The sequence below is a fragment of the Pseudopipra pipra genome, chromosome 12 (genome assembly GCF_036250125.1).
Source record: "Pseudopipra pipra isolate bDixPip1 chromosome 12, bDixPip1.hap1, whole genome shotgun sequence".
Lineage (NCBI taxonomy): Eukaryota > Metazoa > Chordata > Aves > Passeriformes > Pipridae > Pseudopipra > Pseudopipra pipra.
In genome coordinates, this window is record NC_087560.1 from 6382356 (window position 1) to 6406674 (window position 24319).

A 24319-nucleotide genomic window follows, 5' to 3' on the forward strand; every position below is an offset into this window, starting at 1 on the left:
TATGCCTCTCCCAAATATTTAAAAAAGAAATAAAAAGGTATTTTCTCTGGCAGGACTTGAGCTTTAGGCTATAGATCAAACAGGTTCATACATTTTTCTGGCCTCTTCTTTTAAATTTTGTTTTTTGATTGATTTCTTTATATTCCCATCAACATCTACTCATATTATGTTTCAGAGTGGTCTGGCCAACAGTCTTGATACAGAGACAAAAATCTTTAGTCTTATTTAACCAAGCTGGTAAGAGATCTATATTTTCATCCTGAAGTCTGGGGCTGTCCTTGCAATATGTTACAGGAGTTCTGTCTCAAGATTTTCAGAAGTTTCTGACAGTATTTAAATTACTGAATAAGTTTAAATACTGAATAAGTATTTAAATGCTATTAAATGCTGCTTCATTGGCATTGAGCTCTGTTTGAGCTCTTCTTTTCTGGAGCTGCAACTAAAATCAATGACTAAAATCAATGTAGCAATATTAATTCTCATTCTTCTAATGTGCCTGGATGCCACAGGGAATTGGATTGGGGTCCCATGCAGCTACTCAAAGCATATTGCAGCTGGTTTTGCTGCTCCCAAACTTTGTCCACACAACTGTATGGTTGGAGAATGCAGCTGGTTTTTGCATTGCTGAAATTTGGCTGACTCTGCAGCAACATCCAGGCCTTTTTGGATGCCTTATAGTAAAAGTCCAACACTGCTAGTGCTCTGCTTTTATTATTAGTGAAGGTGCAAGTGCTAAAAATATGTCTTGCTTTCACAAGAATTTAAGCACAGACAATGCTGCAGAGAGCTCCTTTCTGTCTGGGTCTCGTTTGCGTGATCTGCATCTGGAACTGAAAAGGGCCAGGAGGTTTCCACATAAATAAATCTTTGGGATCTTTGAGATTTCCATGATGTCCTGCTCCCCCCCCCGCCCAGTCTCAGCTTTGATATTCTTTCTTTAAAGAAAGTTAGGCCTTAGCTGGTTTAGTATCAAAGAAAACCTCAAATATGTGAAGTTGGATGTAGGGGATGCAGACAGAACTTTGCACAGAGCTTGTGACAGTAGTGGGAGGTGTGAACTACTGCCTTTGCCTCTATTGAATGTTAGCTCAGATATTTAGCAGAGGTGTCTAATTGTGTATATTAACTATTTAATTCCTTAAAGAAAGAGTGAAAATATTAGAGACAGCAGAGTTTTTTGATGTGTGGTGGGAGGCGTGTCAGTTTGATGGCTCAAGCCAGTGGCATTTGGGAGTTGCTTCTGGTTGTTGGTGTTATAAAGGAGAAGTCCAACACTAAACTTGGTTGGCATAGGAACTGAAGAGTGGGGATTTTAGATTTCTAGCATGTCTGAGGAGTGGTTTGTCCTGTGGGCAGAAAACCTGTCACCCTTCATCCACATCCCTACTCTCAACTATTATTAAACAAGAAAACATTTAAACACTTCCAAGTCTGAAATGAGACACTTCCTGGAGTCCTGAATGCTGGACTGGTTGGTTGGGTTGGGGTTTTTTCACCCTGGTTGCCTATCCTGTCAATCCTTTTTTCTTTAATAAGCTCTGTTTTGAACCTGATCAAACAGGACTATTGATACATATCAATCTGTGGATATGAAAGGTGAGGAAGAAGAAAATAAGCTTTTTTTATGAAGAAAAAAATTACATCCACTTCACCTTGTTTGGCTCCTGTGCTCCAGTTGATTCTTTAACTTAATTGGTTAATGACTCACTGGATGACTCAATGCAATTATTCTTTTTTTTTACAATATGCAGTTTTTCTGTGTTGAAAAGGTTCTTTCCTCTATTGTTCCTTTTAAAAAAAAAGGCATTTAGCAGGTTTGGGCATTGCTACGGTCTCTGCACACCTCAGGTACATGCTTTCAGAATAAAGCTGCTTATCCAAGGCAGAGTTTGAAGGTCAGCATAGAGACTTTTAACTGTAGAATGGATGTTAAGTACTTTCTTATAATTCAAAACCAGTCCTACGTTCAGACTTGTCTTTGTAAGAATAAGAACAAACAAAATAAATGCAAATGCAGACCTACTTTTTGATATACAGGATAGACATAGTTGATACAGATTCCTTCTACTCTTTTTCAAATTTGAGACCACAAGAGTGAGAACATTCTCTGATGGTGTTGGAGAGCAGTTCATTCCCTTAAATTTTCTGACAGCTCTTGAGAAAAGTTTGTTTTGTTTTGTTTAGACCCCGGGGCCAAGCAGTTCCAGAGTTTAATAACCCAAAACAGGGTTACTAAATGGACATATAGGCCATTAAGAACACTGGAACAAACTCAGAAAACCTGTTGAAAGGAAGAGGAAAACTATTTTAGCCACGGGACACAAGCCCACACAATAGGAGAAGGACTGTGTGCCATTTGGAAGCCATTGCACTTTTCTTTCAGGAAGTACAAGGACTCTAATGGTGTAGACTTCCACCATTCTATGGTTCTTTCTTCTACTGGTTTATAAACAATTCTGTTTATCATCCTTTTTTACCTCAATGGCATTTATAAACCTCTTTTTTTTTTAATTGATAACCAAATTTGAAGCAACATCTTCAGTGAAAGAAGTGATAAGGACAGACAAAACAATTTAAGTGTTTACACCTAAATGCTGCAGTTGTCAGTTAACAGTTGTTTGAGCAACTGGGTGGAATAGGCAGGACTTGCACTTATTGTCTTGAGGATGATTTGCTTAGCAGGGTTTCCCTCAGTTTACTCTTGATTTTCAAGTGTTTCCAAATTCTTCATTCCAGAGCTTCCACCTGAAAAATTCCAAGTAAAGTTTCAAGAACTGTTAAATATGTGTATAGAGTTTTCTAGGAGCCTTCAAGAAATGAATGAGATTGATTTATTGTCCAACTGGAAAACTGGTAAGTGAGTGAATTGTGCCAGTTCCAGGAGTTCAGGAAAAGGTAAAGTAGCATCACAGTAACTTTAAAACCTTTATCTACATGTGTATGTAGGTTCATAAGGGCCCTGTCCCAAAAGTAAAAGACCAAATTTTTCTTTGCAAAGACTGTAAGATTGGATATTGGAAGCGACAAGAAAAAAAAAAGGCAAAGCCAATCTTGAAATTGTGAGGTCAGTCCTATAGATTTTAAAATAAATCTCTTCTGTTGGTTTTCTTTTTCTCTGCAATAGAAGGTTTTGGGCACACCCTGTTGCATTTCTTCCCCTTACAGGACATGAAATTCACTACATATTATTTATACTAGATAAACCTATTTATTTGATTATTCCTCCCCTTTCAAAAATTGCTCATGTGATTGCTGTCACAAAGAACAAAGATTCACTTCCTCTTATCTTGCAGGATTTCGGAAAACAAGTGTGTTCTGTTTGCTTACTTTGTGCCTCAGGGAACTTTCAGGAACTTCTTTGGAATTTGGGTTTGTTGGTTGGGTTTTCCTGTTTGGTTGTTTTGGTTGGGAGGGTGGTGGTGGGTTTTTTTTTGTTTGGTAGCTGATGTTTGTTTGTTTGGGGGGGTTGTTTTTTGTTCTCTTTTAGGGATTTTTTTATGAAGTGAAAAAAGAAGAGAAGGTGTGAAAGAAGAAAAGTGGGGTATAAAGGAATCTTGTAAGGAATGGAATTTGAAGGATAGATTTGATTCTTTTGAAGAAGCTAGAAATGTTTTCCCCTTGACTCTTCAAGTATTCTTTTAGCTTTTCTCTTTAAAAGTATAAATATGTGTGCACAGACACTGTGGTGTGTTTCATACTGTAAAAGTAATGTCTTTTCCATGTCTTTCCATAAGTTCTGCTATCTTATAAAACTTAGATATTTTACAGGGTGGAGGGAGTAAGAAACTGAATAAAAAGCATGCTAGATAATAGCTTTTTTGGAACTCTTGGAACGTTTTGTCCAAGATCAGGCACGTCTGTGTGATTTCACTGACTCTCTGCCTGGGCAGTGGCAGGTTCTCCAAGAATCTTGATTCTGTTCAGGAGGAAGCTGTCCAAGAGCACTGAGAGCAGAGCTAAAGGCAGCCCACGAGCACAGCACGTAGGACCAAAACATCAGAAGGCTTTTGGAACTCTCCCTTGGAAGGACTTGCCTGCTCCAAGTGCTTGACTTGGGATGAAATATGGCTCAGAGCACTGATCTTGGTAAGAATCAAGGAAATGGAAAGTAAATGATGTGGGAGACTAATGTGTAATTAGAACTGTAGTGGTAATTTTTCTTTTTTTCAACAAAACATTGTTCTTCTCAGGGCCAAGCAATGATTCAGGTAACTGCTAAAGTTTTGCAGAGCATTTTTCTTGGCACTGGGTAGTAGGTTTATTATTCTCAAACATAGTGACACTTGTTCATAACACCAAGAGTCCTGTTACAACTACTGCTTTTGTTGATTGAGACAGGATAAGCATTGATTGAGATTGGATAAGCATTGGAGAAGAAAGGGACAGAGACAAAAAGAATTATTTCATTCTGTCTGGCATTCCTCTAAAGTGATACACAAGAAGGTAAAGAATTTTTTTCTTCCATTTCAGGTATCCTAGAGATACAGTCATACATAATGGTGGAATTTGTTCTTTAAATATCTGCAATACTTTTGATAGTCTCCTAAAAGTTTTAAAGGAATAACTATGAAGTGAACATGTGGAGAGTGTAAGTCAGGAACATTACCAACATTCTGGAATGTTGCAGGTGTTGGTAGAAGCCATTCCAGAAGCTGCATTAATGAAGTATTTGTGGCTTGACTGTGAGGCAATATCAGCTGTGTTTCCTTCTCCTGCAATGCCAGTTGTTCCACACCTGAAGTTTCACAGTATTTAGGTTTCCAGTTGCAAAGTCAGTGAATTACTCTCAAGTAGTCGAATATCTTGTTTAAGATCACACACTAATTACATGGCCAAGGTGGGAGGAGAGGCAAGTATTTTGGCTCCTTAATCCACATTCTAGTCTTTACACTGTACTTGCCACTTCTATTAATAATTACCAAATCTACATCTTTATCAAAGCAGGTTGTTCCTCAAGTAGAATTGTACTTGGTGATCTTTTATAGAGATACCAATATTTGGTACTGCTGGATGTGATTCCCAAGGATGTGATGATACTTTGTTGAAAGAAGATAATAATTTTAGATTAATATCTGAAAAACAATTTCCTCATGCTTCTAATCTGGATCAGCTACATAATGACAGTTTTTCCATTCAGTGGATGAAGTAGTTCATGTGTGATAGCAAAACTGGAAAGAACTTCCTTGAACTCAGCTCATTCTCAGGACTCACTTGAATGAATGTGTTTTTACTGGTAGATACTGGTTGTTTTTCTGTTGCTTGGGAACAGGTCTCTAAACAACCTGGCCCAGAGTCAGTCAGCTGTGCTTTGAGCAAATGTTGCTCCAGATGAAGTTCTGAGAGTTCTGTTATTCTCTATTGTTAATAGGAGCAGAATTAGATTTCCAGTTGTATTGTCCTGTCTTAGAGTCCCTCTTCAACAAAAAAATTACTTTCAGTATTTAAACTGATGCTAAAAACGTGTTTAAGCAATTCTAAGGTGGTTTTTAACTTGAAACAGTCATTCTTTTTGTCTGTGTTCCCCTGAAATAGCATTTACTTATCTATTACTAATGGATTTTGAAAATGTATGAGTAATCATTAACTCAATTTCATTAATTTCACCATGACCTTTTATGATTGTTATTTGCAGTTGAAAATAGCCAAGCATCTGTGACAGATTTGGGTAAGGAAATTAATTTGACATTCCTTCATTCTCCATGTGTGTTGTAACTGTGTGTTGATTTTTTTATTTATTTATTTCTTTTTTGATCTTACATTGTTAATACAATGCTGTGCACTGAAGAAAGAAAGATTTACGAGAACTTCCAGATCAAGTTCAAAGCTGGACAGGCTTCAGGTTTTCTGCCTACTACCTACAGGGCTTCCACTGGTAACTTAGGATTGTTTGTGGGCTGCAGATTGGTGCAAAGCAATGATTTCTTGCCAAGTGCCAGTCAGTGTTGGCAGACCTTTCACCAGCCCTGTTGCCCTTCTCTGGCCTTGCTCCAGCCTCTCAATGTCCTTCCTGAACTGAGGGGCCCAGAACTGGGCACAGCACTTGAGGTGTGGCCTCACCAGTGCCAAGAACGGAGGGAAAAACACTTCCTTAGTAGGGAATCAGTGAATGGGTGTCTAGGGAAGGACCTGGAAGGCACATGCTAAGATGGGTTTGGAGCCAGTTAGTAGGATTATTGCCTTCTCAGGTTATTATGCAGAGTATTGTTTGTGAAACATTACCTAAATGCTGCAGTGGGGGCTGCTGTTTCAGCTTAGACTGCAGCAGGGGAAAGGAAGGGCTTGGCTGTACTGCTTTACCTACTGGGCAGGAGTAGGTTGTCCTGGAATGCAGGAAAAAGAAAGTCACAGAATAGTTTCTGCTGTTTAGTTTAGTGAAAACTGCAAGAAGGATGGTGTTTAGTTATATGGTGCTAATTTAGGGCACCCGAGCTTGCTTCCCAGAGAGCTGGGCAGGCTCTTCAGTCTCTCTGTTTTCCTCACCTTAAAATGAGTAAGAATATTCTGTCTGGGGTTTGTCTAACTCTTGCTAGGCTGTCAGCTTTTAGGGATGGTGGTTTGCACTTGACATTTGTAATTGTCTGGCATTATGGGTCTTGATCTTTCTCAGGGCTCTTAGAAGCTACTGTTACACTAGTGCTGCTTCTTATTTTTAGAAGGTCTCCTTAAATCTGAACTAGTGTAGAAAATACAATGTGTAGCTTTTTCTGATTCCTTACTGGTCAGTAGCACTTGAAGAAAATGTTTGGTAATTGCAGTCCAGTTGTTAGTGGACAGATGTCTCTCTCTCTCTTGCAAAGTCTGTGTCTGCAAGTGGACTCTTTCCCTGGCAGTCTCCTCAGCTAAGTGAGACATAAGCATCCTCTTCCTGGTTACATACTTGAGGAAGAATTGCATTTGATTTCTGACTAGCAGAGCAAAATTTTGAAAAGGGACAGAAGTCAGTATACCTTCTAAAGATTAACAGAACAGGCACGTCCTCTGTTCTAGGAATGCAGCTGTGCTTTCTGGACATCTACTCTTCCTGAAACCAGAAAGATGCATGAGAGTAAGTATAAGTGGCTCTTGAAGGGATTTTGACTGCTGCTTTTGCCAGATGACAGCCAGAGACTCTGGCTTGCTGATCAGAGTATGTGGGGTGCACCCAACAGCTAGCAGAGTTCAATTTAGGAGAGTCTGGTTATTTCATTGCCATTCAATATTTGTTGTAATCAATAGTTTTTGTATGATTTTAGGATTAAGATGAACATAGCATACTTCATTAATAAAAGGGAAGGAGAAATGTGAATTTAAAATATACTCCATGCTCTTGTATGGGCCTTCTTGGCACCATCAACAGAAATGCCCAGATTTAAACCATTCAGAAATCTGGCCTTTTATTTCATTGACTTTTTTTCAACCCTTTAAACAATGAGAGACAAAATGAGTTCAAGTCAAAATTATTCCCATGGGTTCTGTGGCAAAGTGGCTTTGCCTAATGTTATGAATGACACAAGTTTAATATCTGGCAAGAAGAAAGCCATGTTTATGCTAGGAAAATTATCTCTTGCTGATATTAAGTGTCAGCAGTATTGCAGCAGAATCACAGATGAATGTGGGTTTGCTGCCAGGATACACAAGGACAAAGTGTTCAGAACCATTTGGGGAACTGGCAATAATCTGGCACATTCTGCACTTAACTTGCAGTTGCATCCATCAGAACCAGCAATAAGTGACTTCTGTAATGTAAACAAGGATAAAGAGAAGAAAATAATCTGAAATTATGGGAGTAAAGCAGAACTGTCAATGCAGGGTCCAGTTGCAGAACAGCAAAAACCAGGGAAGCAGCTGCTGGGAGTGATTGCCCTCACAGCAGCTTTCTGAAAGTCTGCAGACACCATTACACATTCCGAAGAAAAGAAGCTCTGTGAATAAAAGATCACTAAATGTGATTTTCTAAGCTGTTAAATGGTCATATTGGACCTTCATTTAAATTTCGAAATTCTCAGGAATGGTGATAAATTTTGACAATTTGAATGCAAACCTTAGCACAGTGTATTATATTTTACATTAATGCTGCATAGTAGAAGAGACAGAGTGAAGATCCTCTGGGGTGCAGGATGCAGACAGCTGGCAGTGAATTGAATAACTGGGTTTAGAGGACTTGCTCAATATTAAGCAACAATCAGAGATGCAAGTGAGCTGTGTAGACGTTTAAAGAAAGGGATGGAAAGTAACACTGAGCTTATAATGTTTTAAGAGTGACGTTTGCTGTGCCTGTACCGCTGTGTTATGAGGAGATGGAGGGGAAACAAAGGGACCTCAAGCCCCAGAAGGACACAAGTGAGAGGAAAGTAGAACTGTGTGGGTTGAAGAGAAGAGAGAAGGCCTGACTGGTGTGTTTGTACTGGTGGGTGCTCTGAATAACTCCACCTGTGTTTCTTTTCACCTTTGCTATAACATTTGGCCAAGAACATTCAAACAGGTTGGAAAGCAGTGTTTTTACAGTGGCTTTTTCCCTTCTTTTTGTGTGTGAGCAATAAGCAATGAAAATGAAACTTGTCACCATCAGATGTCAGTGAGGCCAAAAGAACTGCTGAATTCTTGTGCTTTTCTCCAAAGCAGTATCATTAGTCACAGTAGGGGGGGAAACAATAGGAGATCTGGCTGGACTAAATAGCCTGGTTTACAATGGCAGTTCCTGTATTTCAGTGGTATTTCTATTAGTGTTACATACAAATCTTAACTCTTGGTCAAACTTCCCTAAATGTAGTGCACATATCAAACATTTATTTAGGGGTATTTCAAGGCCCATGCAACATTCTGCCAGTTCTTAGTGAAGGACCTTAATATCGAAATGTTTGTCTTTAAAAAGCAAGTGTCTTCCTTTAAACACTCCTCCTTTAAACTCTACAAAACAATTATTCTTTTTAACTCCAGATCACTGTTATTAACAGAGTAAAGCTTCACAGTGTGTTAGGGCAGGTAGTTATAGGTGCTCAGTTTTTAAAAGATTATAAATAAGGGTTGCAACCTGGCTCTGCAGCTGAGAAAATGTCATTAATTTCAGGGCACCAGAATTTGAGCCACTGGTGCTATCTTTACTGAAAAATGTGGGTGTTTTGTTGCAGTTTATCAAGATTCAATTGGGTTTTAGTTCTTGTAAGGGTTCTGTGAGAACAACAATACGCTCTTATTCTTGCTAGAGTGAAATGGAAGCCAGTGACTGTTTTTCTGAGTCTTACAGAATATGGTCTCTGACTTGTTTCTACACTGGACAGAGTTTGAGAAGTTTTTGTGCCTGTTTGCTGTACATATTCACAGCTACAGTGAGAGTGTTTTATTGTCAGAAAGCTGTCATCTGCTGGGTTGAATTGAAAACAGTCAAGGTAATGATTCTTTGTTGTTTGGGTTCTTGAAAGGCTTGACATCATTATCATTCCTAGAATGACATGGATTATAAACCACAGCATAGGAAAATTAGGAGGATTCACTCAGGTACATGAAATTTCAGTTGCAAGGTGTGAGAAGACAATGATGTTCTTATGCTCTCCCCAGATAGTTGTTTTTTGTGCTCTGATTGCCAGCACAAAGTTCTCTGATATCCATGATTTCTCTGTCCCGCTCCTTATATTGGCCAGAATGAAAAAGGATAGGAGTTAAAAGGAAAAAGACATAGTTGCAGCTCATAGATGTTCCAGCTGCTCCCCAGAGACCCTGTAGTGTCATCACACAATGTGCTTTTCTGACCTGTGCCCAAGGTCCAGGGAAACAGTCCCTCACTCTGCACCATTAGCGGTGAATGAATTCAAGCGGGACAGACTTTTGTCCAGGCAGAACTCTCTTGTAACTTTATTACTCCATACCTATATCCAGACTCTCTACTGACCCTGGGCCCAGGCTACCCAGCCAGGCAGATGTTTCTTTATCTCCCCACATACCACACACCCATGTGACTGCTTCCAGCCACAGAGAACAGCCATGCTCCAAGCGCCTTTCCAGCTTGACCTTCTGATTCTTTTCTCACACACACTAATCTTAGCTCTGGCTCGCTCAGGACCACAATATTTTTGCTTTAGTATTTTCTTCTTTTCTCATCCAGGTGGCTGGTGTTGTCTATCCAGCTGCTCCTACAGTCCAGGACAAAAGGAAGCCACTAGTGTTACTTGTTCCCACAAGTAACACTACAAGCTATTCATTTCGAAGTTGCATAGAAGGAGAAGGGCCAGTGAGTCACTTTGGAGATTCTGGCGTGGTCAAGGTTGATTGCATCATTTGTACTTGGTCACTACACAGTACTTGGTGTAGAAACAGCTGTGTCAAATATGTTCCGAAATAAACCAGTATTTTGGAGCTCCCAGAAGGTCTAAATATGTTTCTTTCATCTTTCAGCAGTGACAATGCTTTCTCAGAAAGCTTAGTTCTCTGACCAAGAGAACAAAATTTCCCTCCTTAATATCTAAAAAACTACTGCAAAGTAGAAAGGATAACATGTTTTCAGGTTTTTATAGGAAAACATATGAAGGACTTGAATGGCAATAAGATAAATTCTGCTTAGTGCTGGTTAATGCTTAGTTAGGGATAATGTACCATTTCTTCGGAAGATTGTAAAATCTCTATCACTTGGGCTTTTAAAAACAGCTCTAACAGGCAATGCCAGGTAGCTCTGATCCTGCTGTGGGACAGAGGTCCCTGGAGTCCCTGGCATGAGCATTTTCTATGACTCTGTGACTGCAGGATTCATAGCCTCTGGGGGTTTGGTTACTCTTTGAAGTAGAATTATTGGGCAACTTAATAACATGGACACAAATGAAGACATTAGAGAGACAAGTAGTCCTACATATCAAGAAAATTACAGCTATTTTGATTTAATATAGGAAATGTAGTGAGATTGCAAGGACAGTATAGAAATAGTTTAGTCTGCATTTGGGTGCCAGAATGTCTGCACATCAGCTTTTGGGAATTACTTCTTTTTGCTGTCCATAGCTGATGCTTACTGACTCCAGCTGTGACAAAATTCTCTCCTTAGATTAATGACATCTAGACCAATTCCAGGAAGGAGGATAATTTGGACGTGAAAGCAAGGAAAAGAGTTAGTCAGCTTAGAATGTAGGGTAGTTTTACAGGCAAAATTAAACTGTTGCTCCTGTTCCTTGAGACTTAAAAACTAAAATGGACTTCCAATATGTAGTATAGGAGCAGTGGTACTGAGGGCCTGACTTGATAACTTAAGATTCTATAATGTATTGTTCTTCAGGGATATTGCAAAATCTATATCAAATTTTTCAAGCCACATTTCAGAGTATGGTTTGTTATATGATATCTTCAACTGAAATATAGGATTATTTTTGCACTGCAGAGCTTGAGAAATAACTTCTGGCTTGAACATTAAATCCATGTTATTTTTGATCAGCTTTACCTTCTCACATCATAACTTTGATAAGAAGTCAGAGTGCAGGAAGAATGGGTAAGATGGTACTTGGCCAGTGCTGAGCAGAGGTTTGGTTTTGGAAGCCCTATTGGAATGGTGTGACTGGACAACAAGCTCCACATCTCCTCTGGCCTGGCAGTGGTGAGGAGGGGATAAGTGATGCTGTTTCCCCCTTGATTGCTGAACATCTCTGTGACCCTTCCTTAGGGGGAATGAGCACATTACTGACTGGTAAAGCAGTGCACTGGCATCAAACCAGTGTGTGGGAGTTGGAAACAAACCTGCTGAAATGGGTGTCCCGACAACAGCAGTGAGGTTCTTTCTTTTTCTGTTTGAAAACAGAACAAAAAATCAACAACAAGGCTGTACAAGAACAAAAATTAGAACCCCAAGAGTCTACGTGCTTCTGGTGCTGTGCCAGTGAGTACCCACAGCCATGGGAGAACAGGGAGTGTAAAGGAATGACTGCTGGAGTAAATACTGAGCAGGGAGCGTGACTGAGCCAGAGCTGATCCTCACACCCTCCTCGTGGGCCAGCGCTGGCAATGGGCCAGAGTAGGTGAAACTGTTGCATCAATTTATCATAGAAACAACAAATCAGGCCAGATTTATCTAATCAGCTTTTTGTGATTAAAATATGTCTAGGCTCCCTTTTCCAAAACTGCAAGGGTTGCAGCACCAGCGAGATTAGGGATAGACTCCCTGTCTGTGTATGTATATGTATGCATGCATCTATTTCATTTTTCTTTGAGCATTTGCCCTTTTGAGGGAATAGATGGTAAAAAAAGGGATAAAGCAACATAGGAGTAAGTAATGGGGAATAGTTAACAAGAGTTGGCGCTTCATCTTGGCACCCTGGAAAGCTTTCAACAGCTAGGACATTTTATTTTTATTTTTCTATTTCGAGCAGGGTGGTGGTGGTTCAAGCTGAGCTGGCAGAAGCTTTCTAGATAGCATCAGATCTTGGATGAAAATGGGTGTAATGTCCTTTGGAAATGAAGCAGGGAGGAAGCTGATATAAATTTCTTCTGTCACTTACTTTTGATTGACTTAGTGTTTAACTCATCCTTCAGCACCTGGGGGACTGCAGTCCTCTTCTGCTTCTTGGTGCTCTGGCTTCTCTCTCTCAGTGCATGATTATCAGTGATCCATGTCTGGGTCATGACTCACCTTGTTGTGTTAAAGCTGGCCTTTGGAAGTGCTCTGCTTTCCCAGGACACGCTGCTTTATGCCAAGAGCCAAGCCAAGTGGTGTAGCAGGTGTGAATGTCTGTATAGAACGGACACTTTTGAAGCCTTCTATGTTTTAAAGGGAATAGATCAATCTTTCCCATGTTATTTAGTCCAGGGAAGGCTTTTCCCTTCTCACTCCATCTCCTGTCACTTTTGGCCCTTCTATCCTCCTCAGCAGAATAAGTGTTTTTCCAAGCCTTGGGATCCTGACATCAAGAGAAGAGTGAGAATGCCAAGATTCTCACAATCCTGTGCATTGCCATAAGGATTTAAAGTTGGATGTTGTTTGGTTTTAAGTGTTACTGATTGTGTCTTAAATGTAACAGGTCTTAGTGCTACTCTTCAGAAGTCTGTGGAAATGTTCTTGCTTTCATTTGAGTTACCAAGCCTTTCATAATGATTCTGATGGCTCTACAGGCCAGGCCTCTGGGAGAAGCAAAGCAGATAAAAGCATATCTAGAATGCTTTTGGATTCCCTGGAGGGAAGTATTTCCAAGGGAGAGTTAAAAAAAAAAAAAAAAGAAGATAAAAATCTGAATAAGTAAATCTGATTAAGTGATGTGATGAGTCTATTTTGTGTTCATTTTGTGACATGGACCATGAGTCCCACAGGAGCCCTGAAGGTGCAGAATTCTGGGAGCCACGGATGATTCATGTCTTGTTTCCTACAGACCATTCCTAACTGAGCCATCCTTGGACAGCCCAGCTGGGTAAGTTTTGGGATCACTTTAAGACAGAGCTCCAGGAAGAGACAGTTCTTCCACCTTGTCAAAAAAAATCCACAGATGTTGAGATTCTTTGGTTTCTGTGGTGGTCACAGAGGTGTTCAAAGGTGCAGTACACATTTGGGTGTTTGTTCTGTGTTTCCCTATCTCCTGCAGTGAAATGGTATAATTTCCTGAAGCACACCTAAGAATCTTAAGGCTTTGTTCTTTTTTATAGGTTCTTCCTATCAGTTCTTCCTATCAAAGGTTATTATTTTTTTTTATGATAAATATACTTGAAAAACTAAGCCATTGTACTTCCTGGCTAGAAGGTGCTCTCAAGAGAACACTCATGGCTGAGATAAAGGATTTAATTTAATTTGAACCAATTCTGAACAAAGGACACTGATGTGTTTGCAACCTAACACACCTTTTATTCCCATGTTAGAACAGCCCTCGATTTTATGTCTTGATCTTTCAACAGTGGTATAGAACTTCATTTGTCACCAGGTAAAAAAGATCTTGGCTTAGCATATGAGGAAGAATTGTATCTGTCCACTGAAACACCTAATTTTGCGAGACACCAGGAAATTTTCTATTGGAAAATATTGAACCCTTTTAGCAATTGAAGTTCAGTATTCTCACTTTTCAACAGTAGTGATTTTAGCACTTCTTACAATTGAGTTTTCTAGGGTTACTTTTGATGTTGCAAGCCCAAAGTAACATGAATCAAAATTAATCTGACTAAAAGAACATAAAAGCAGTAGTTCCCACTATGAAACTGCCTGCATCTGACTTCATTTATTTGCCCTACTTTTTATTTCCCATTTATTTTTTACACAAGTGACCATACAAGTGTCCTCTCCCTGCAAAAAAAACCCCAAATAAACAACAACAAAAAACCCCCAAAACCCAATGTATTTTAAAAAAAATTGTCAGAAATTCTGTTTCTTTTGTTTCAAGATTTTTTTAAATTCTTAACATTGTACTTCCATTGCTTTTTTATTGCTTGAAGTTCTAATCCCTTATGATATAGTATTTTCTGCATCAGTCTACTGTGACTCTAATAAAGCAGAAATAGTTCTAAATCATGTGTATTTAGGTTTTGTTTGGGTTTAGTTTTTCCATCTTTTTTTTCCCCCCAGGTATTTCCATCTGGCATCAGCAGAGTTCAAAAGGCCTGATTATTTTTTGGGTTATCAAAAGTTTCCTTCTGCCTGCCTCTAAAGAAGCTCTTTTAGAGCTTGGTTTTACCTTGTACTAACAGTAATCTTGGAATCCCAAAACCTCTGTAATTATTTGCATTTCACTACTGTGATGGATTATACTTTACAGTTTGAATCTTGGCACTCTTCTGGGTTGTATTTGGGTTATCTCAGCAATTAGAAAAAGGCTGGTTTTGCACCTACATAGTATTAAGCCACAGGTTTTATTTGATACATGAAAACTAGTTGGGGGGAAGATCACTTTCATTCTCTCTTCCTTCCCCAGCCTCCTTTCCTCCCAATTCCTTTCTTTCTAAAAGAAATTGTAGTACAAAAGTGAGAAAAACAGAAAAGTATAGGAAAAATAACAAACAGGAAACTTATGATTTTTTCAGTGTAACTTCGAACTTCTTTGGAAAACCCATTATCTCAAGACTATCAACTTTCCCCTAGGGATTAAAAAACCCTGCTTTTCTGTCCAGCTCCAGTCAGAGATTGTGAGGGAATAAAATTTGTCTTCCTACTGAATGAGCCCAGGACTGGATCTCTGGCCAACTAATTATTTCCTAATCTGTCAGCAAATTCTCTAGATCTCCAAGTATGCAGAGGATTGTCTCATCTAAAACCGAATGTCCTGGCAGAACAGCTTCATATTCTTCCCTGCACATACCAGGGAACTGTGAGCTTGTGCAGGTAGAAAAACAAATATTGCAGTTTGACTCAGAGTTACTTCTGCAGAGCGTCTCTGTGGAGGTGCCAGAAACCTCAGCTGTGCAGAGCCAGGCTTTGCTGCTTCTCCAGCCACATTGAACCTGGAATCCCCAAACACACAGAGCCTTGGGAGCATGGGAAGCAGAGCACAGTGCTAGTTAAGATTTAAGATCTCTCTCGACCTCTGGCAGATTTCTGGACATTGTAATGCATTTTCTATTCCTTTCATCGAGTCCACACCTTAAAGTGGAGGTTATGATGTGGCTTGAGGTGTTTGTGCTGTGCTTTGACTCACTGTCCAGACAGGGTATGTGTAACATATAGAGAGGAGCAGGTTCCTCTCTAGCTTTCTCAGAGTTGAAATTTCATCCATAATTTTAATAGGAAATGCTAAACTTTCAAGAGGAAGGCCATTTAGGAGAACTAAATGGAACCATACTGTTTTTAAAAGTTGAACATTGAACCCTGGCAAGCGTGAGTAGGTAAGATGTAAAGATGCTTCATTGTGCAGGATGGAATTTTGGGAGTGGGTTCAGTTGTCTGTGGCTCTGAACTGCAAAATGCTGCAAAAGATGCAGTGGTTACTAAAGAAATACTGGAAGTAAATTACATAATAATATGGCAAATAATAACCAAGTGACCCCTAACAATTTTAATAGCCCATTAAAAAAAAAGTCTGTTTTGCTTCAGCCTACTTGGTAGTTATGTAAGCTCCAGAAATTCTGTGTGTTATCTGACATGCTGGACTAGAGAACTGTTGCTCTGTAGAAACAGAGATTGTTAACAAAGACAGATTCTCTTACTGGTTGTTGTGTCGTTTTATAATGTGATAGTGTCCTACTGGATCAAGGGAGTTGTAGCATCTTATCACAGAATGATTTATCAAAAATAATCTTCAAAATTTACATGACATGGAAAAGCTACTTTTGACTTCAGGTAAAAGCATCTAAAAGTCCCTTATGCAAAAAGCTGCTTTTATGTGACCATAATATTTCCTCTTCTTTTACACTCTGCCTGCCTTTTCAACTGCCAGTGTGCCCACTAATGCTGTTTCAGTGAAGATGTTTTACTCTGTTCTGTGTTTACCAGAGCACAGGGATGTGCCAGGGATGCAGATGTGGAACTCTTGCCACCCAAGAACGCAGCTCAGTCTTGACAAATGAGATCAGAATGGGCAGAATTTAGTTTAGCTCTTTGCATGAGTCTCTTAAAGGTTTATGGAGATTCTTCTTTCCCAGCCAGCAGTAGGTGTGCTTTCTCTGTTGGTAAAGTTCTCTTAGCTCAATGGTGATACTGGCCTAAAACACTGTAATCTCAGAGCCCTCAAAGTCCAAAGGCAAGGCTGTTGGTATGACTAAAGAAATTTCATTCAGAGCTTATCTGAGAAGAGCAAAATGCCAGATTCCCCCAGAAGGAGCAACACTTAGTTGATGAAATTAATGACTTTGACAGGTGAAGATACCAGGACTAGAGAACAAGCCATGCTCTTCAGAGCTCTGAGGAATATGAGTTCTTAAGCAACCATGAGCCCATTTTTCTGTGTAAAATAATTTCTTAAGAGTTGAGCATAAGCTGTTTCTTCCTTGCAGTGTACAGGTCTGACCCAGCTGCCCGAAATCCACGTGGTGTTTCTTCATTGATTTAATTCCATTTTGGATCATCTCATGTATTGAAAGGTCCTATGCATATGCAGAGGGTAGATATAATCTAGATTGATTTATGTGATTGTACTGACTGCTCTCACATCAATATGTGACTTACCTATGACTTACAAAGGCTACTTCCTAATTAGTATAAAATCTCAGAGTAGAAGTTTCAAAAACATTATCTGTTTGCAATTTAAAGCCTGAAGGGTTTTTTTTTTGCTTTTACCTTAATAAAATGTCATGTAAATTGTCTTTTATTTTTCTTTCATTTGTGAAAAAGGTGTTGAAACCTCATATGTTTTTATGCATATGTACACACACACAAAATTCAAGAGAAGAACCCGCTACTAAAGCTGGAATGCAAAAAGCCCTTGCTCTGGTGGAAATGCAGGCTCTGCACAGATGTTGATTATACACATGGGACAGGCTTCGTTCAAGATGAATAGACAATCCATAAAATGCACACTTTCCCTCCCTCATTCTTCTTGTCTATCTGATTTTGTAGAATGATTTTAATTAACCCCACAGAACTGCAATAAACTGCAGGAATTGTAAAGTGAACATCCAGAAATGCTGCAGATAGAAAAATTGCTGCATAGCTGTAAGGTTATGCTTTTCTTCTTTTGTGCCTGTAAACACATCTGTTCAAAGCTGCACATGAACTTCTTTTCTTCTCTGGGCAGCTGAAAGGCATAAGGGAATATTTTTCATGAAAAAACTTAGCAGTGCCTACTTCAAAGAAATTGGGAATTAGAGATATTTAGATAGTGAGGAGTATTGCACTCACTCTCTAAACATCTCTAAGTTGCTTTTCCAACATGAGAAATGTGCCTCCCATGATAGTACTTCTACTTACTTCTTTACAGAATGTGATAAACTATCTAATATGAGGCTCTATGTGTGCTTATATATAAAAAAATACACTTACATGTCTAATTGTCCTGCTGGACAGATGCTGATATTATGTAGATTAGGTTTTATGGGAAGGTAGGTCAGTGAAGCAGAGTTTGGGTGTCTTGCTATGTGGTTTGTAGTGCATAATAGCTCTGAGAGTATGTCTGGCGTGTTCCAAGCACCCTGGTCCTCCTCATCCATTTGTGCTTGACTGTGCTTGTCCCTTGTTTCAAGTGCTTGGAGTCTGTGGACCATCTGCTTGAAGTGAACTGAGCCCTGTTTACATTGAGCACAAAGAAAGGCAATATATGAGATCTTGTTTACTAAATTATTCTCATGTTAATGTTTAAATGAAATAGAATATCTTCCCTCTCGTCTCCACTCTCTTTTTTTCTCCCTTTATTTCACTGGAGCAAATAAATTAAACGTGATTCAAGTTTTATCAAGGGTTTTTTGAGAGGCCACGTTGTGTGTGTTGCTGCAGAGGGCAGGCAGAGAACAGGCAGCTCACGAGCTGCTTGTTGGGAGGGATTATCACCAGGGCTCAGCCTTTGCCTCTGGGGAGTCCAGCTCTGCTTGGGCCAGACTTTTATGTTGACAGCTCATCCCCATGCTGTGCCTGGCTGGGGAGCAGCCTGGGGATAGCTGGCTCTGCTCCACTGGGGGAGAGAAACACAGGAAGGCTGAGGTTCTTAGGTAGCTCAACAATGCTCAAAGGATCATCCCAGGAAAAAGATCCTTCCTGCTGTGCATTACCTGTTATTTGTGTCAGGTGTTTGGAGGAGGGCAGGAAGACTGACAATCAATTTTATAACCATATGTAGGGATAAATAAAGAGAGAGTTAAAAAACAGGGCGGGATTTTAACAATTCACAACAGCTTAATGCTTTTTAAGAGTCTAAACTGAAATAAATGTGTTTTGTATAGTAAGTGTTTGGCACTTGTTAATCAGACCCAATTAAACTGTTGAATATTAGACTTAGAAATTGTGCATCCTGTAGTTGCTAGATTATATATTGCTGAATTTATGGTCTGAATCTCTAGCATAGAAATTATATCCAAGACTGTTAGGACTTCTTCTAGTTACTCTGTTGGTAAACTTCTCAAGAATAAACCCTAGGGTGGGCTTATTAGATGAGGGAGTTGCTGTTCGTGACTTATATGGAACATGTCTTGGTTTCTTGCCCCAGAATGACTCCCTGTTTCTAAGAAGACAGGGTAAAATCTTGTTCACATTATGCTCATAGAGATTTGGCTGTAAAGATGACTTTTCACGGTGTAGAAAGTGTGTTACAAAGCAGCTGGACAGTCTTGGCCATGACCATTTATGTAAAAGTGTAACCTGTCCATACCCTCCCTGATGCTGTGTGCATGTGGCTCATCCTAAAAGAACCTTCTTTTCCAAGAGGGAAATCGAGCACACTTCCATTTTCCACTGTCCTGTCTTTTTCTCTCTTTGATAAACTAATAATTCAGTCAGTACACAGTGTTCAAGTGCACTCTTACTCTTCTCAGTGCAGAATGGAAATCTTTACTGTATGAGGGCTCACAGCCTCCAGTGAGAGTAAAAGATGATGCAGATCTAATAATGTCCAGGGGGCACAGGGGAGGGGGCCACCACAGTGTTTTCTTTCATGCTGTTCCTCGTGCATTGGAAATGTTTTGAGGACAGACCAATGTTTTGACATCAGATTTGCCTGCAGATCAGCACGCAGGTTGCCTGTGATCCAACTGTTTTCATGAATCAGGGGAAAAGCATCCAGGCATGTCCACTGTAATGGGGAGGCAAGCTCCATAGCTCAGTACTTATATCATCCATAAGCCTTTTATTTATTTTTGGTAAACAGCTCTCTTCTGCTTCAAATTAATATCCTGATTGAGTTGCTGATACAAATGTTAAACTATGTAGCATCAAGTTGCCAGAAGACAGCAAGACAAGAAACTGATAGGAGTGTTCCTGCCAATGACTTGGATTCAAGTATCTGATCAGAGCATAGCACAGAGTCTGGATCTCTGGATGTTGTGCAGTCATGCAGTATAGATAGCAAAATTTTTCTCAGTGGCAATGGTTTTCAGGTAATTTTAAGTTCAGCCAACAATCAGTAAATCAGAAAAGTGGGTAATGTTAGGGAGAAAAACTGTCTGAAAACAGCCTCTATTCCAAGCTACACATGTGAGTTCAGTCTGTGTGTGTGTGTGTGTTTGTGATATAGGGACTGTGGTCCACACTGAAGTGCAGGGGCAAGAAATAATGAGTAAAAATTAAATACTAATACTTGACTCTTGCATTCCTGGAAATACAGTTATTGTAGTGCACTAAGGCAATTAAAATCATGCCACAGAGCGAAAAATAATAATACTTTTCTAAAGTTCATTAGACCTAATTCTAATGTACTGTATGGGAATCATTTCACTGAAATAAATTATGTCGTTTTAATTTTCATACTGCTGCAGATGAGAAAAGAACGAGGCCTAGCATGTGGCTAGTTGTAGCTGAGAAGATTTCTGGAACGAAAGAGATTCATGGCTAAATTTGCATTGCTTCTGTGGGGAGGGGAAGGGAAACTGATAAGTCTAAAATTAAAAAAATAATTTGAAACAGTATTTCACCCCATAATCAGTAGTGTTCTGACATGTGTTGGCAGGAGAGCACTGAGGTGACAAAGAATACGGAGTAAATCAAACGAACAGCATGAACTCCAACTATCAATCAAAATCCAGATTTTTTTTCCTTTCATGACCAAGCAATGGCATCGCTATTCCAAGGTCTTATTCTCGTGTCACGTATGTTGCCTTAAGCAAATTACCCCTGGGAACCCACTCGGGATGAAAAAGGAAAAATATAAAAGAAACAAGCAGAATTTTGTCAGAAGATTTATCCAAAGTCAATATTTATGAAGTTGTAACAGCCCAGGAGGAATCCATGCTGTTCCAGTACCACAAGCAGTGCCATTGCTTCCACAGTGTTTTTTAGAGTTTCACACCTCTGAAACAGCGAATAACTTCACAAAGGCACCTCATGTGCCAGGGACTCATCCAGACCATGTGGCTCATGTTCCCTGCCCGGCAGGGTCAAAGCTCACGCTCAAGAACAATTTCCTCAGTGTCATCCTGTTATTCTCACACTTAAAGGCTCAAGAGTTGAGCTCCAGCACGGGGAGAAATGCACATATTTGTGGTAAGAGAGGAGGTGCAGAGCAAGGAGGACCAGTGTGTGGGTTCTCCCCCCACCTTCTTTGTGAGACTTAAGGGAAGGGGTTGTCTTGGCTGTAGAGCTTCTCACTGGGAGCTTCTGGCCACATCTGCCCATTATATCGAGCAGCACTACGAGTTTGTACTGCAAGCACTGCTACTTGTGCTGTCCCATTGATAAATCCCTGAGGTAGGAGCATCCTGAGGGAGTTGGGTGTTTATAACTACTCTTCCATTCAGCATATCCAGTTCTTTGTCTCATAGCTGCTTTTCAGCAGGAATACAAGATGTTTTGATTCTTAATCATAGGTCTTTGTAATTATCCCTTTGCATCCAGAGGAAATAAAGATGTCTTAGGTAAAGCTTGTTGGTGACTTGGCATCTGCAGTTTCTAACCTGTGAAAGATGCTAAAATCCATGATTATTTCTAAGGTCCAAGAGCTGAGTTCTTACCTCTTTTCCATGGCAGTATTAAGCAATAATAGTCCTGCTGCCCAACACAGTGCCTTCCTTCCTGCCTGCTTGTTTCTGAACAGCTTGGGCACCCTTTGCTCCCAGTTATCATGGGATATCTGGTTGGCCACTAAAAGGTTTTTAACCAATGTTTTGGTCTAAATCTCGAGTTGTTTAACAGTTTTCAATAGACCTACAGCTGTGCATGGCTATTTTTGGAGGAAGTTAGGTTTTAAATAAACGGTTCAGATCTCCCAGCTCTTGCAGCGGGCAGGTCCGTTTGAAGAATGCCTCTCTGATGGCAGACAGGCTGCACCCAAGATTGTGCCAAGTCACTCTCCATTTGTAAATATTAGAATGTGTTGTAGTTACAGATATAGCAAAAGAAAGAAGGTTTAAATTATACAGCTGAGAAACAACAAAGGAAAATAAATGTAAAACAGCACATGGTGTGTGTGCTGTAGGTCTTCAGTCTTGCTTTTAGATAGGAAAGATAAGAAACACAAGCTAAAAATGTCACTCGGTTGAATGACTTTCTTGTTTTCCTAAAGGCATATTTTTGCTTCACCTAAATCTGTGTAACCTTCTGCTTGTCCTTCACTCATATTTTCTGCTGTGACTGTGTTCTAAAAGGAAGGCTTAAGCAGGAAACATGTGTAGACAGGTTATTTGACATAAATTTTGTAATGCTAGCTCTAAATGACTAAAGATGGTGATTAGCAAGAGGCAATGGAAAAAAGTAATGAGTGTGTCCACATAAAGAATACTCTTGAGGTTTTTATATGTAGCACAGTGGTTAGAGCAAGGGGTGTGGTCTGTGTAGTTTTACATGACCTGTCTGGTGCTTATCTGGAACATGGAGAACTCCTCCAGTGTGGCCAGAGAGAAATGTTTAGTATGGAGGAGGAAGGGGAAAGTCCTTTTTTTCTTTGGGTAGAAAGTAAACCTGCCCTGCTGTGCTGTTGTGAAGTTTGCCTTAAGAGTGAGGTGTTGGTACCACCTACCAGGGCAGCTGCTGGTCCCAGGGAAATGTGCCATCCCTGGAACGTGCCCTCACATGCAAGGTACAATGAATATAAAATAGGCATGTTCTCCCATTCCTGTAATGTGACATATTAATTGGAAAACTTTCCATCTTCTATGTGTCTCCACTGTTCTCAAACAAGGATCTGACAGGAACAGCTGATCTAGCACCGGGGACAGGCATGGATGGGGACATGCAACAGAGGCTTTTCTGGACAGAGTTTCTGAGTTTGAACTAAGAAACACTGCTGCTGTTCAGGGATAGCTAAGCTGTAACTGAGCTAGCTACTATTCTTTTTCTTTTGTGTCGTGTGCTCTTTCTACTAAGTACTCCTGCTTGAAGAGAACAGATCAAGGGGTGAAGAGAAAACTTGTAAAACTACCCTGTCTTTCTTCCAAGCCAGCCAGCTAACTCACTGTCTCCATTTTATTTCTTTTTTTTTTTTTTCTGTTTGCTTTTGGGATTTGCAATAGTGGGGTTTTTTCCCCTCAAGATCTTGAAACCTAATGCTTGTACAAAAGGCATTTTCCAAGGCTTAACCATGCCACTGACCTGTGCTGGACATGTTGCAAATCGGACATTGTCCTCTGTATACCAGGCTGCAGATTTCTAACTCTTTGCAGTGTTGACGCCTGCTCTCACAAAGAGAGGGAAATGAAGCAGAAAGATCCCACTGCGACAATTAGTGGCTCACAGAGAAGTATTGAAACAAGTAATAAGTGGCTGAAACAATTCAAGGGAGGGAAACTCTAGCTTCCTACTCTACCACAATCTAATCTTCTTTCTCAGATTCTCTCTTTCCTTATCCCAATGGGGATTTTCACACACTTTCATTCTCACTGATGGTGTGAGATGATTCTTTGTGACTAGTGAGCAGCAGTTCAGTCCTGCAGGGCAGTCCCCTGTTCTACCCTCTCATGTTTGCCAGTCTTATCATTTTATGCTGTGCTCTAGTCTGAATTTTTGAAGTAGCACTAATGTCTTGTTCCCAAGCTGCTGTAACCCAAAGAATTTTAATGAAACCAACTGAAGTAGATTCCTCCTCTTTCACTAAGGCAGCTGGCCAAAGAACTGGCTCACGGGCAGGGAAGTCTTTCAGCTCTGGAAGTAAAAATACCCCAATACCTCTTGCATCTCAAACCAGAATCTTTGAAATTTGCTATGTGAGTGGTGCTGGTGGCTCTCCCAGCCCTCACTAGAGGCTGGATCAGATGTGGCTGGATCACCACGTGCTGAAGAAATGATCGAGTAGTTGATTTGTGTGGTTACATGTAGATGTGGCACTTTGATTTGGTTCAGTGCTGGGAGTGGCAGTGCTGGGTTTACAGTTGGATTCAATGATCCTTGAGTTATTTTCCAACCTAAATGATTTTATGATTCTGTGATTCTTGTCCTACTCAGATCTTTCTTTCCTTGGTGAGTTGATACCTCCCTTAAATACATTATTTTCTATGGCATCTTCTGCTAGCAAACTAAAGCTTTAAACAAGCTTTTCCTTTGTCAGTTACTGCAATTACATTTAATCTAGCGAATGCTGTTTTCCTTCAAGCATTTATGTTTTACTCTCTATTTAAAAGATTGATGCTATTTCATATTCTCCTACACATCCATCTCTTATTAAAAAGCAACCAGTAGACTGAGCATATTGGGTTTTTTTCCTCAGATAGCCCCATTTGTTACATGAGACCATGAAAAACCTCAGATAACGTTTCAGTATAATGAGGAAACTCATAGCTCTGCAGTTGTTCAGAACAAATTGAGTGTCAGCTGCTCTGATGCACAGATAAGGTGTGGGAAGTGCTGCTCCTGCCCCCTCAGCAGCGTGACAACTTCCCGGAAAACACCGTGCAC

The 24319-nt window shown here is 40.0% G+C and overlaps 1 long non-coding RNA gene across 1 annotated transcript; it reads left to right on the forward strand.

The window, feature by feature from the left end:
• Positions 1-3463: 3463 nt before the first annotated feature.
• LOC135420825 (uncharacterized) lies at positions 3464-18324 on the forward strand. The gene is made up of 3 exons (XR_010433742.1): positions 3464-4443; positions 5633-5665; positions 6988-18324. It is a non-coding gene; the product is annotated as an uncharacterized LOC135420825 (long non-coding RNA).
• The last annotated feature ends 5995 nt before the right edge of the window (positions 18325-24319 follow it).